Source organism: Mandrillus leucophaeus, unplaced genomic scaffold, assembly GCF_000951045.1.
Source record: "Mandrillus leucophaeus isolate KB7577 unplaced genomic scaffold, Mleu.le_1.0 Scaffold31, whole genome shotgun sequence".
Taxonomy (NCBI): domain Eukaryota; kingdom Metazoa; phylum Chordata; class Mammalia; order Primates; family Cercopithecidae; genus Mandrillus; species Mandrillus leucophaeus.
This window is the reverse complement of record NW_012103254.1, coordinates 39,867-55,370: the sequence shown is the minus strand read 5'-3', so window position 1 is coordinate 55,370 and position 15,504 is coordinate 39,867.

Genomic DNA, 15,504 nt, shown 5'->3' with positions numbered 1-15,504 from the left:
TAATGGTATCCTTCCCCCGTCCCCTCACCCTACAACAGGCCCCAGTGTGTGATGTTCCCCTTCCTGTGTCTAAATGTTCTCATTGTTCAATTCCCACCTATGAGTGAGAACATGCAATGTTTGGTATTTTGTCCTTGCGATAGTTTACTGAGAATGATGGCTTCCAGCTGCATCCATGTCCCTATAAAGGACATGAACTCATCTTTTTTTATGGCTGCATAGTATTCCATGGTGTATATGTGCCACATTTTCTTCATCCAGTCTATCATTGTTGGACACTTGGGTTGGTTCCAAGTCTTGGCTATTGTGAATAGTGCCACAATAAACATACATGTACATTTGTCTTTACAGCAGCATGATTTATAATCCTTTGGGTGTATACCCAGAAATGGGATGGCTGGGTCAAATGGTATTTCTAGTTCTAGATCCCTGAGGAATCGCCACACTGTCTTCCACAATGGTTGAACTAGTTTACAGCTGTCTCTTATACACATCTAGATGTGTATAAGAGACAGTGGCCATACTGCCCAAGGTAATTTATAGGTAATTCAATGCCATCCCCATCAAGCTACCAATGACTTTCTTCACAGAATTGGAAAAAACTACTTTAAAGTTTACGTGGAACCAAAAAAGGGCCTGCATTGCCAAGTCAATCCTAAGCCAAAAAAAGCTAGAGGCATCACGCTACCTGACTTCAAACTATACTACAAGGCTGCAGTAACCAAAACAGCATCATACTGGTACTGAAACAGAGATATAGACCAATGTAACAGAACAGAGCCCTCAGAAGTAATATCACAGATCTACAACTATCTGATCTTCGACAAACCTGACAAAAACAAGAAATGGGGAAAGGATTCCCTATTTAACAAATCGTGCTGGGAAAACTGGCTAGCCATATGTAGAAAGCTGAAACTGGATCCCTTCCTTACACCTTATACGAAAATTAGTTCAAGATGGATTAAAGACTTAAATGTTAGACCTAAAACCATAGCTGGCCTTCTTGTTCAATGTCAGTGGGTCAGTGTCCTTGAGATAGTCTTTCTCCTAAAAAGCTGTTGGTCTAAAAACTTTGTAACTAGCACATTTCTAAAGAACTTCTTAGTGATTTTGCTTTTTCAGGACTAGAACCTTGAGCTGCTGATGACTTTTTGATGGAGGAAACCAAACATGATTTTCAGAGCATGGCCATGCACAGTGTGTGTATGTGTATATATAATCTACTTACCTGCTAAAATTGGGATTCAGATGGAATCAACTCACATGTGAGTAATATAAAAAGACATAGTAAGAAAAAATAAGCCTATGTATGTTTATTTTTACTCCTTGAAAAAAAAGAATAAGTTTCCTTAAATGGCTCTAAGAGTTTTTCTGGGGTATCAACCCACTATCATTTAATTGGATTATGCTGCTCAACCTCAGGAATCAACATTATTTATTGAGTTATAGTGAATCAGTCTGACTGATGTAACATTGAATGACAAAATAAATCAAAATTTTTATCTCCTAGTATTTGTTCTTTTTTTAATAATTAGTAATGAGAAATAAAGATTACACTAACTATAATTTCTTTATCGTTATTTTAAAGATAGGGAGATAGTATAAATAAGCTTATGTAAACAGATTTATCAAATGTATATTGACTTAGCTGAAACCTCAAGTTTTGGACTGTGTGGGGAAATAGCAATGATTCCTCAAGTCATAGGAAGAAGGGGAAAATAGACATTTTGTAGGGATCAACTTAGGACTGAGTTCCTATTTCCAAGACACATGTTTGGGGAAAGATTACTTCTCGCGGACATTTTGCAGAAACTATCACAAAGCAATAATAACCTAAGTGCTTAAACTTTAGCATGAAATTGGTCATGAGATCTTTAAAACATTGATGGAAAATAGCACATTATTTTTCTTCTGTTAAATTACTTTCTACACATGGATTTACATTGCTCTTTGTTTTCAAAGTACTGTGTATTCTTGGAGAAATATGTGCATATATTCTTATTTAAGCTATTGTACAAAGGAAATAAGGAGTTGAGCTCCAGGAAGTTATCAAAGTAATGGACAATGATTGGTCTTTCCCTCACATTGCAGCACCGTTAAAAAAGAAACTATTCTGGCTAGGCATGGTGTAGTTTGACCTTTAACACTAATATCACCATATGTGACAAATTAACCCACGGTCTAAGAAACGCTAAGCAATGAAAGAGCTCTTCTTTTGTTACATAATTTACAGAGAATAAAATGTGAGAAAACAACCCTCATCTACATACATGTACTTCCTCTATGAAAGCTGAATTATTATAATGTAAAATGATTGTCTTTTTGGAGACAACAGGTCGAATTACATCCTTATGGGAAGGATATGGGGGAATCTGTTCAAGGATATATGCATTTCCACTGCCAATTATGTGGAATAATATGAGACACAGAAAGAAACAAAACAAAACAAAAACGAGTCATTAGAAAGCAGACTGAAACTATGAAGAGACATGTTTTCTTTCTCTGAACCTTGCTATCATTGGCTTGGGTTCTAAGGATGCCAGTTATTATTAGGAGTGCTGTCTGCAAGTTAAGAAAAAGCAGTCTCTGGCATTTTAAACCAGGTTTAGAGCTAGATAAAAATGAGTCTTAAGTCTAGTAGATTGAAGCCATGTTGATGGAGTGGTAGGCATCGTAGAGTGGGCACCATGAAGATGGACTGCTCAGTGATACCTGAACTTTCAAAGAAGTCAATATCCAACATTTTCTCATACTCTATTAGTAAGTACAGTTAAATAGACTTATACTCTTCCAATTTCTTTAAAATGAGGCATTAACTCAGCTTCCACTGGAGACATAAATTGCTCTCTAGGTATCATTCACTTATTTAATCTCCCACATTTTAGTAGTGTTATATATAATTATTGACTGGACCACAAGATGATCATATGCAAAAAAGAGACGGTGAATGGCCCTTACTTCACACTATACAAAAAATTAACTAGAACTAGACTGTAAACCAAAATGTAGAAACCAAAACTACAAAAATTTAAGAATTAAACATTGGAGAGAAAATATTTTGACTTTGAAGCCATCAAACATTTCTTATATTGCACACAAACAGCATAAGCCATAAAAGACTGCAAGAGACACCACTAGTAAAAAAACGACAAGCCACATATTGGGAGAAAACATTCTATAAGGACTGTTAGCCAGACTAAATAAAGAATTATTATAAATTAATACTAAAGGCAAACAGTCACATTTTTAATGGAGAAAAGATTTGAACTAAAATTTTATTTTAAATGATATACAAATGTCCAATGATCACATAAAAAGTGCTCTGTGTCATTGGTTGTCAGGCAAAAGCAAATTAAAATTATAATGAGATACCACTTCACATACCTCAAAATAACTACAAATAAAAAGACTGAAAATGCAAAATGCTAGCAAGGATGTTAGAGCAACCAGAGAGCTCAGACATTGTCAGGGGAAGCGTAAAATGGTACAACCCTATTGAAACAATTTATGACAGTTTCTTCTAAAACTCAATGTAAATTTACCCAATAATCCAGCAATTCTACTCCAGGACTTTACTCAAGAGAAAAGAAAACATGTGTTCACAAAAGAAAGCATTTTACAAGGGTGCTTATAGCAACTTTATTCCTAATAGATTTAAACTGGAAGAAAAATTCCATCAATAGGAAAATAGACAAATATTCAATGGAATATTACTCAGTAATAAAAAGGAACTCATACAACAACATGAATAAATCTCAGAAAACTATACACAGGGGAAAAAGGCTAAATATAAAATCTATAATGGCAAAATAAAATTCCAGAAAAGGAAAATACAATCTATGATGACAAATATCAGTAAGTTGATTGTGTCTGGCAGAATTGGGGCCAAATTTGATTGTGAAGAGGCATGAGAAAACATTCTAGAGTAAAGACAACACTCCTTATGTTTATATGAGTTTGTTTCACAAGTATATGTATTTTTCATGAAAAAAGTTACATCAAAACTCTGGACATATTAAAATTCATTTACCAACTTGCATGTTCAGATATTTGGGATAAAATGCACTATTACCTGCAATGTACTCTGAAGCAAAGCATAAGTTTCTTTGATGAATGAAGAATAGATTAGTGAATAGAAATGTGTTTTTTTAAAAAAAAATCTTGTAGCAAAATGTAATGATTAGAATATAGGTGGTGGATACATACACATTAAGTGTAAAACTCTATTAAATTTACTATGTTTTTTAAATTATTTGAAAATTTGGAGGAAAGTAAGGTTTTGAAAAGATGTTGCAAAAAGAAGATACATGGAATAAGCATATGTAAAAATATTCACCATTAATCATCAGAAAAACATTAAATAAAACACATTGAGATACTACTAGACAGCTACAAGAATGGCTAAAATTTAAAAGGCAAGCAATTGTAAGTGTTGATGAGATTGTGGAGTAAACAGCACCTTTCATACCTTGATGATTGGAATATAAAACTGTACAACCACTCTGAATAACAATTTGGCAGTTTCTTATACTATGTAACCCAATAATTCCGTTCCGAAGTATTCAACCAAGATAAATTAAAGCACATATCCATACAAAGACCTATGTCCATGAATCTTCAAAGTAGCTTTATCTATAACAGCCAAAAACAAGAAACAAACCAAATGTCTAAGAACCAGTGAATGGACATGTAGTGGTATACCCATACAATTGAATACTACCGAGTAATAAGAGATTGGATTCCTGATAGGTTCTATATCATGGGTGAGTCCAAAACCATCATGCTAAACAAAAGATACCAAAATTAAAAGAGTACATTTATATGAAAGCATAGAATAGCGAACTAATGTTAGTTTCAGAAAACACTGGAGGTAGAACAATTGACAGCAAGGATGAGTGAAGTTTTGAGGATGTTGGAAATATTTCAAATCTTCTCCATTGTGGTGTGTGTACACATGGGTGTGTACATTTGTCAAAACTTACGGAACTGTTAACTTAAAATGAGAGTATTTAATTGTAAGTAATTTAACCTCAATATAGTCAATTAAATATGAAAACATGAATTGCTGTTATGATCTCTGCTGTGAAAAAATTCCATGCTTGGGAAGAAGGTGGTAAAGTACAGGGTGGTGTCTCCTCAAGTGTGAAGGAGACCAGCAGTTCCTGCAGTTCCAGGTCATTGTTCTCTACCTCCCCAGGGGATAGAGTTGTGTTTGACATGGGAATGGCCTCTATCATCACTGAAGTGAGGCAGAAAGGAAAGTGAGAAAGGTAAAGAGAAAAGCCAAGGTCAAAAAAACAAAGAAAAAGAGAAAGTCACAGACCTGGTCTTAGAATTGGAATTTTTTTTTAGAGTGATTACATATCCCAGTTTTCCAGGGATCATTTCCTGTTTATTACTACTGTGCTAATGTGGTTACTAATAGTGCCCCCTTGTACTCTGGAAGGATATTGCAGGTAGAATCTTAATATTACAGTCACCAATCTTGCCATGTATTCGATATTAATGATTAGAATCATTAGTGTTATGAGAGATCAACTTACTGTTTCCTACCAAGATTTGACTACTTCTTAGGTTTTTTAACTCCTGTGATACATCCCCTTTTCAAAATTGGGAACACTTTTATAGATCATTTTTAGAATTTTTCTAGCTGTTTGTATCTTTGGACCATGTACCCACCTGTTAGGTTTAAGCCCCAGAACCACATACTGAAAGCAAGTCCTTCCTCCTGACCTAGTCTTTGGGACTCACACCTCATATCACACTTTCTTTCTATCTTCTCTGATTGGCCACCTTATTTCATAGCAGAGTGGAAACCTCATTCTTCATGCTATCTAAAATATTTTAAGCAATTTTATTAATTTTGTTGTTTAAAAAGTTTAATTATATTATTAGCGTTTAAATTGAAAATGCTTCCTAAAATGCTGACATGAATTTACTTCAAAGTTGAGTTTATCTCATTCATTCTGGGTTATAATAGAACTGTATATTCCCCAACTATCAGGACATTCTCTTCTATGATTTTCTAAACTATGCATGAATTATATAAAATCTTATCAAAATCACATCAATGAGTGCTTTTCTTTTTTTGTTTGTTTTGTTTTTTAGATAAGAGAAATGTAATGTGCATTTTACAGTTTCTTCCTGAGTGTTCAAATGTTTGTGTCTCCACTGCTGTGAAATCCTTATGAGTTTAGACTATGTTAATTATCCTCAAGTATCTCATTCTATGCCCAGAGAGGTATATGTGTACAATAATGGTTTAGAAGTTAAAATAAATTTTGTGATCTGACTGCATAAAATAAGAGTGAAACAAAGAGACAGAGAAAGAGGAAAAGAGAGAGATTGCAAGAAGTTTTACTGCCTGTTTGGGAAGTGCACAAAGCTAGGAATCTCATATGGTTTATTGAGCATGCTGAAGACAAATCAATAATCAATAATACAGATACAAGATAGCATTAGTATTTGCTATACCCCGTTTAGGAGGAATTACTATTGAGTTCAGCGTAGCTCTAAAGCATATGGAAAATCAAATTTATTGACAGGAATACTTTACCTTAAAAAGCCATGAAAACAAAATGGCAGCACAGATGTCAAAACACAAATGTGTTTACTTTTTCTATCCAAAAAGGATATACTTTTTGATCTATTATCATAAAGCTGCAAGTACAATAACATTGTTTCACTCTTCTTTTGCTCTACGTACCACTTTTCGAGGAATATCAAACATAACTGCATGTTTAACTATCTTTTGAAAGAAAAACAGAAGTAATTATTGAAATTATCCTACTGCTTTGACATTGTGTTAGTATTGTATCTAGTCACCAGCACCAGTTGCTAAGGGGTAAGTGTCTTGTTTGCAGTACACTTTCATAAGTCATTTTTTAATTACAAATGTGCAAGCTAACAGCAATATTAAATTGCTGGAGGAAAGGAGAAAGCAAGAATGAAACCTTATCTAATCTGTAAAATACAATGATTAAGTGTACTGTCTTCAGTAAGGTACTACAGAAAGTCAAATGATGAAACTTTCCATCAAGATTCTGAATTATGCAGGGGAGATATATTCAACAGCAACATTTAACAACACCACAAGTGCCAGGGAGTCAGGAGGAAATTGTAAAATGCCCTTTACAAGGGCTTCTTTGTCTTACATTAGAAAAAAGTTTATTGGGGTGATTCTTAATAATATTTTATAAAATTCATGCACAATTTAGAAGAAAAATCACACTAAATTATACTCTTTATTTATAACTTTGGGTAATGTGTCAGTGTTAGTCTTATGGTTTGAGCAGCTGATTTGGAAAATAATCAAAAACGGGCCGGGCACGGTGGCTCAAGCCTGTAATCCCAGCACTTTGGGAGGCCGAGACGGGTGGATCACAAGGTCAGGAGATCGAGACCACCCTGGCTAACATGATGAAACCCCGTCTCTACTAAAAAATACAAAAAACTAGCCGGGTGAGGTGGCGGGCCCCTGTAGTCCCAGCTACTCGGGAGGCTGAGGCAGGAGAATGGCATAAACCCGGGAGGCGGAGCTTGCAGTGAGCTGAGATCCGGCCACTGTGAGACTCCGTCTCAAAAAAAAAAAAAAAAAAAAAGAAAATAATCAAAAACGAACACACAAATCCTTAAATTAAAACTCAATTAAGAATAAAAAATTATATCATAATCCTAAGTTTTCTTAGCTATAATATGATTATTGCTTTCATAAAAATCTATGCTCTTCAACTGGCCTATATTTTCTTTGGTGGAGATTTTAGCTACTATATAAGTAAAATCTAAAGCATGGAAAAAGACTTTCTTGTAGCTGGACTTGCTTTTCTAAAGTCACTCAAAGATCATGGTTTGATTATGTAAACAGTGCCCCAAAAAAAAAAAAAAAAAGGAAGAAAGAAACATGTATGCAGAAACTGAAAAAACAGTAACAAATGCTTGTATTTTTAAGATGCTTCCCAATTTAGAGAACATTTTCCCAAATATTACCATGCACTTCACTCAAATACAGGCACTATCATCCCATTCTATAGATGAAACAACTGAGCAATTGTAAATGTAAGTTGGTTCCTACTCTCACCAGTCAATAAATAACAGAGCAAAGAGTCAAGCCCAAGTCTTCTGTCTCCAAAACTGAATTGTTGCTGTAATTGTAATCTACCAGTTGCTTGCATCCAAACTCTCCATGATCTGTTTGAAAAAATGAGATGAGAGGCAACTAATTGTATAAACCAGGCATAGTTCCAGAACAGTCTCAGATTTGATAATACCACAAATATTTGGAATATCACCAAAATTCATAAATTTATTATAGTTTTAAAAGTGTGTGTGTGTGATTGTGTGTGTCTGTCTGTGTCTGTATATGTTATTACCAGAGTACACATTTCAAAACAGACCATTTTATAAATAAGCTTGCTTATGTAGAGCTAACCATGTTTGGGAAATTTATTTATGGTCTTAGGATTTTTGGTTGAGAGTAACAAAACAACCTATTCAAGATCAAAAATGTTTATCATTGTTTGTCTGCTTTTAAATGTCGCCACACTCAAAATTTCAAAGTCATATTGCCCATATTTTGTTGTGGTCTGTCTTTTTCTAGTTTATTCTATTGGAAAGGTTAAAACCAGCATCTGTATTGCTAAGAAACTTCTTTGAAAGTGATAGCACCAACAGGTTTCCAAAGGCCCAATGATGACACATAAGGTCACCTGGAAATGACTGCTTTGAGAGTAATTATGTTTACGTATCTTAAAATCAGGTACTCCCCTTAAAAATAATCCTGTATTCAACCACATCTATGGCCATTTCTCTCATGTCATCTGCATCTCTTGACTCTTCTATGAGTGTTCACTTTACTCTCAGGTTGTTTCTCTGTCTCCTCCCGTTAAATGATGCACAAAATGTATGATTCTTATCTCATTTCTCTGATTAGATCTTGGCTATTGTGCTGCCTTCTCCCCATCACACCTAAATCCCTGCATCCCACATAAATATGAGTGGTCTCCATTTTTTAACCGTGTTGCCTTTTCTTGCTAAACTATTTGCCTTGAGCGAGATGCAAACAAAAGCAGTGAAAGAATTCAAATTTGGGGCCAGACAGACATGTATCCAAATCTCTGTCTGCCACCTACAATCTGTGTGAATTTTAACAAGTTATCTGTGCTTTCTGGGCACCACTTCCACCTCTATAAATGGAGGAGGGAAGTGGGTGATAATACCTGCTTCAAAGAGTTGTAAGAAATAGTAAATCAACATATAAAGCACTAAGCCATTGGAACATAGTAGAGGTTTGATCACTGATATTAAAATTTTATGAAAAATGATGTGATTCTCTCCCACCACTTTCAATATTACTAATGTGGAGATGGTTCCCAAATCCATATCTCTCTATATTAATTATGAAGCTTCTTATGTTAGCTATGTTTTACATTGCATCTTAAGTTTTTGCAATTTTGTCAAATCTGTTTTAATAAGATGTTAGATCTTATTGAAACTGTGTTCTTATTATCCTTAAAAATATGGATGAAAGAGAGTATATATAATATCTACATAAAATCCCTCACAATATAGATACAATGATAACTGAAGGAAAAATAATAGAAAGAGCATAATCCCCCAATTTTTATTGTTGTTATTTTAATTATATTAGTATTTCACTCTAAGACTGTCCTGTGCAAAATGTGGGATATTTGTATATGAGTAATTATGTCATATTCTAACATTTGTGTGTAATTGGACACCAGAATTTTCAGTAAGGAAAAAAGAAAATACAAAAGTAAAACACAAGATATAAAGTGAAAAATCCTCTGGAATTTGAAGTAACAGATGAAATAAACAAAATATTTTATCTTTAGATAATATAAAAATATGTATGTAATACTTACACCTAGAACATTTTAATATATGTAAGGTGACTGAATTTGCATATATGTGCATGCAGACTATAAACACACTAAAATAAATATATATCCAATCTCTGCCTGACTCATTTTTATAAAGAATACAGTTGTTTTTATAGTTTCTTAGATGATTAATGATGGGGGATTGGACCCTTCTCTTCAGTGATTCTCAAAAATATATTTTGTAGCTGGTTTACATTGAGAGTTTCTTGTCCACATGCCCCTGATTGTACGTATTTTACTGGTTGCCAAAAAGGGGAAAATATTAGGACTTTGGTGGAGAAGAACTGTTAAAATAAGAAAAAAAAAGTTTTTCTTCATATGTCTTCATGGATACCATTTCTATTTACCATTCCATTCCATTGTCATTGTTAATGTGTATTTATTGACTGAAGCACACATGTAAAATCAGGCTCTTTTGTAAACAAGCTTGCCTGTGTAGAGTTAACTTTGTTTGGGGAAGCTATTTAGAGTCTTGGGTTGCTTGCTCAAAAACAAAACAACCTGTTCAAGTGGAAAACTGTTCAGTAGTGATATAAACATTTATACGCTTCTACCACAGATAGATGAGAAAACATATATCTAGATGTAATTGGATACACTCAGAAATATTCTTAACTGCTGCTGAGCTTGGTGCATCCCCAAACTTTAAGCATAATAGTTTTGTTTTGTTTTGGTTTGGTTTTAGTTTTGGTTTTGGTTTTTTCTAAATCACATTGAATTCTATTTTGTAGTGACACACTTCCGTGAGTTGACTTCAGGACTGTTGGCATCAAGAGTTTGTCCTCTGGACTTTTTTTGTGTGTCTTCCAGCAGTATTTCTGATAAATGATTCTATCTCTTCAACCTAATTATTTGTTAAGAGGTAATTAAGGCACATCAAATACATGTTTTTTCCAGATTTGGAATCAACAAGAAGCCATGTGTCATCCCCTCTTCCAAACCACTCTTCAAAATCTCTTCCACTTAGCTGACGCAAAAGAAATAGTTTGCTTACAACCTGAAATTTCTGAGAACAACTTTTGTCTTTTCTCTGTGGTTCCACAAAGTTTTCCCACACTCCTCCTGGCTTTTGCATTTTTCTATTTCTTTGTAAGAAAAAAATTTATTTTCTTTTCTGCCTGAAATATTTCTAGCCATTGATGCAGATTAGATGGTCTTTGAAATTTCAACACATTAACACTTCTATTAATCACAGATTAAACTTTGCAAAATAAACTTCCCTAATAAGAGGACTCATCTAAAATGTAAGTCAATTTTTTAAAAATATATTTTTACCAATAATAGGAAAAATACTTTCCAGATTTTCTAGAAGAAGATTCAATTGAGTTTCCTCATATTACTTCTGGGGTCATGATTTTACTCAAATATTGGGGTCTCTATTGTACAGATTTTGAGGGACCACCTCTGTTCCTTACAGAAATACCTCAGAAGGATTTTGATACATTTTAAAACTCTCGAAACAGTTCTTCAGAAAGCATCTGTCTATTTTATTAACAAAATAAGAGTGAGAACATTGTTGGCTGAGGTAACACACAGGAAGTGTTTAAGAGAAGAAGAGAGAAATAAGCCATCTAAAATTAACACCCATATTAAGGGGGAAGGAGAAAAAAAAAAAACCAAGTAAGGAGAATAAAAATAACTACTAATGTAGACTTGTAAGAAGAACAAGAAGTGCATCTTAGAAAGAGAGAAAAATTTTACTAAGTCATATGCCTCCCCTTTTTAAAAATAACTTTCTTGAAATACATTTCAGAGTCATATGGATTTGACTGTATTTCCTGCCAAAGTGGGAAACTGGTCTCTAAAAGAAGTAACAGAGCAGTAAGTCACCCTGAGTGTTATGTGCTTTTAGATGGAAATCTGCGACACCCTGGCAAAATAAAGACCAAGGTAGCAAATGGTCTTATTTCATGAAAGGTGCTATGAATAGAAATTGCATATCTATGAAGGCCTGTGTTTTATTAAAGAATTTTTATTAAAGATGACATGACACCTGCTTTGAACCACAGTATCAACATAGATATAAGAAGTTTACAAAAAATACTTTTTTTTATAAAAAATAGGTAAGTTTCTACAGTTTTCTTTTGCTATTTCAGCTTTGCAGCTTCTGAAAGAAACACCTCTGTTCATAATTTCCCTCATTCTTGTGCCATGTTATCTTCATTTTAAATAAATAACCTCATTCACACATACACACTCCAACAATACCAAGCCTCATCTATCTAGAATTTCTTGTCCCCAGAATGTTCTAGGACTGAGAGAATCTCTCTCAAATCCTCTTTCTATATAATTCCCTTCTCAAGGATGCTTAAGTAGAACATAGGTTGAAGTTTTGTCCTTCACCTCACTGCTGCAAGAGCTGAGGCTAGAGCTACTTGATGAGAAGCAGTGTGGATGGCCGGTCCATAGCTGTAAATATTTTCACCACAACTGAGAGTGGATAATAAAGCAGGAACAGAGCAATAATGTGGAAATCACAGGAGAAATAGACTCTAGACCCCTATCATAAATCTAATAGTAACTCATATGTATATGTGTTTGGTATGTACTAGGAACTTTTCTAAATTGTTAATATGTATATATTTAGTGAATCCTCCCCAAACCCTATGGAGCAGGAAGTAAAATATTTTCCACTTTACAGATGAGAAAACCATGGCACAGACAAAGTAAGTAGTTTGCCGACGTCACACAGATTGGCCTACTCATACCTAGGCATTCTAGTTTTAGAGATCCCCCTCTTAACCATGACAATATATTGTCTCCCTTGGAGATGGGAAATATTTTGGCCTCCACAGGATAGTTTTAGGTGTTGACTGTGACTCAGGGGAGTTACTGATTCCTCCTCTTATTGATGTTCTTCTGGCCTCTGAGATACCTGAGTATAAGCCGCTAGACGAACTGGATCTGATTCAGGTGTGTAATCACACAAACATATAGATGATTGATATTACACCACTTTGTACCAACTACTATTTTAATTCAACAGGGAAAGCACGTTGATGACAAAGCACACCTAGACATTTTTACGCTGGAATTTTAATAAGAAAAAGTTACAGCAAATTATATGGGAATGTTGTGGCCATGTTGATGAATCCCTAACAGCATCTCAGTAAGCCAGCGTCCAATTCAGTGGTCTTGCTGACAAGTTCAGAGGTGATTTTCTGCTGATAAGCACTGGTAGAGTTCTTGCAGTTAATTCGGGCACCATCCCATTTTGACTGGTCACTGCCTATTCCATACCACTTAAAACTTTGACCCCTTCATCACATCACTAGCGTTTTCCAACATACCCTTCACTCCTCCCTTTCCACACCTACACCTGTAGATGGGGAGGCAGATTATAGCTAGAAGTAGACGTGGGAGAGTTGCTAGATGTTTTTGATTCTTCAAAATGAAAAAGGCCAAATGGACTTTGTTTCCAAAGCACAAACCAAACTACAGATGATGAAGGCAAAACATGTGTGCTCAATTTAACTTGTTCAGGAACATCTCTGAACTGATGTCTTCCGAAATTGTATCTTTCCCAAAGTACAGAATGACTACAAACTCCTCTGTAGGACCTCACCTTGAGTTTCATAATATTGGAGAGCATATTTTGAAAATTTCAGGGTAGAGAGAAATCATTTCAAGATTTCACACTGTTCCCAACTCTTTCAAAGATCATACCTTAAAAGAGTATCCCTACAGTGGGGAAAAGAGACGCATGGTTTTCTCTCATTTTCTCTAGTGTCTCTACATTCATACCAACCCAGCTATCTTCCATTGGAAAATTTTCTAAGCTTCTTCATGTCCTTAGAATTTTTGCATCTGGCCATTTGGCCATTTTGAACTCCTATCACTAGAAAACTCTAAATTCCTGAACTTAAATTAGCTGTCCCCAACCCTTTTAGCACCAGGGACCAGTTTCAGGGAAGACAATTTTTTCATGGATGGTGGAAGGGGGATGGTTTCAGCATGAAACTGTCCCACCACAGATCATCAAGGTATTAGTTTCCTATAAGGAGTGCAAAACCTAGATCCCGCACATGTGCAGTTCACAATAGAGTTTGTGCTCCTGTGAGAATCTAATGCTGCTGCTGATCTGACAGGTGGCAGTAATGCTTGCTCAACTACCACTCATCTCCTGCTGTGCAGCCCAGTTTCCTAACAGGCCATAGACTGGTACTGGTCCGGGGTCCAGAAGTTGGAGATCCCTGGCTAAAATAATCTCCTTATCTTTCTTTTTGCATGGTTTTCTCGTTTCTTTCTTGTTTCCTTTGATTTTACATTCTGTTTCAATTCTTGTTACTCATTCTGTCTATATAACTGATTCTAATTCTTCCTCACAGCAGATTTTCTTCATTTTTATTTCACTTTGGAGCAATGTAATTTAGATGCTATGAACTTGTCTTTACTTCAATATAGAGTGTCCTATAAATAAGACCAAATTAGAGCATTAACATCAAATAAATATACATATATTGTAAATAACTGAAAATTTAAAACAGTCAATAAGAAATGGGGGGCAGCTCCATCCTTTAATAGAAAATAATTTTTCTCCTTACCTCTAACGTCGCCATCTGTGCTTCTATTTTCAATACCTGTTTTAAGGCAGTATTATACTGTTCTTTGGCTAATAGATGGAAATGACCTGCTATAAGTGGTTAGCACTAGCCATGCAGTGGTTACATCGAAGGTAACAGACCTGGACAGCACTACCCTTTATATGGTGAAATTTAAGTTTTGTTTCCTCTAAATTTTAGATAGAAAGTTGCTAGAGCTCAAATTTGAGAGTTTCTGTTTTAAAAACAAAACACAATTTCAGAAACAACAGCAAAAAAAGAAAGATATATATCTACATGATTATGCAAAATAGCGAACTTCATGTTAACCATATAGCTAACTTTTTGGAGGCTAGTGATATGGACCAAGGCACTCTTAATTACGTATTAGCAATGTAATACCAACATATGTGTTATGCTTGATTATGGCTTATGTTTTATTGTTATTCTCATTACCACTGTTTTAATTTTCTACTTATAATAAGGTTTTCATTTTTATTTCAGATGCTGAAAACTATATTTGACTGCCTCAAAGTTATTTTTGTAGTATATTTTAGTTATGTTTTATTAAACCTTTTGACTCTTTCATAGACTACACACCTAAAACAGACCTCCAACTAAATATTAATTTACTACACAGTATAAAAAATGCAAAGGTAAATATTTCTATTTGTATACCCTCCAAACTAATGAAGTTATCTATTTACACGGAGCTTGTCTACATGTAGCCAAAATGTGGGGGAGCGGGGAGGTGGGGAAGCTGTAACTTTCAAGGAACATTTTCAAACTAGAATTCTAGAATCTAAAGAACGACTCTCTGGTACGACCATTCACCTGCCAGACATTTTCCTTATTTTAAAGTTTTTGGCTTGGATGAGTTGAGAAAAAGAGGTAGCAGAGCAGAACTTCCACAATAGAGAAAATAATTCAATTCTATTATTTTCATAGAACGGAGTCATTTAAAAGTTTGATTGTGATAAATATTTTTGAAAGATGTTACTTTAAAAAGAAGAAAAATGGGAAATAAGGAGAAAGAGAAGAAGAAGAAAAACAGGTGAAGGAGG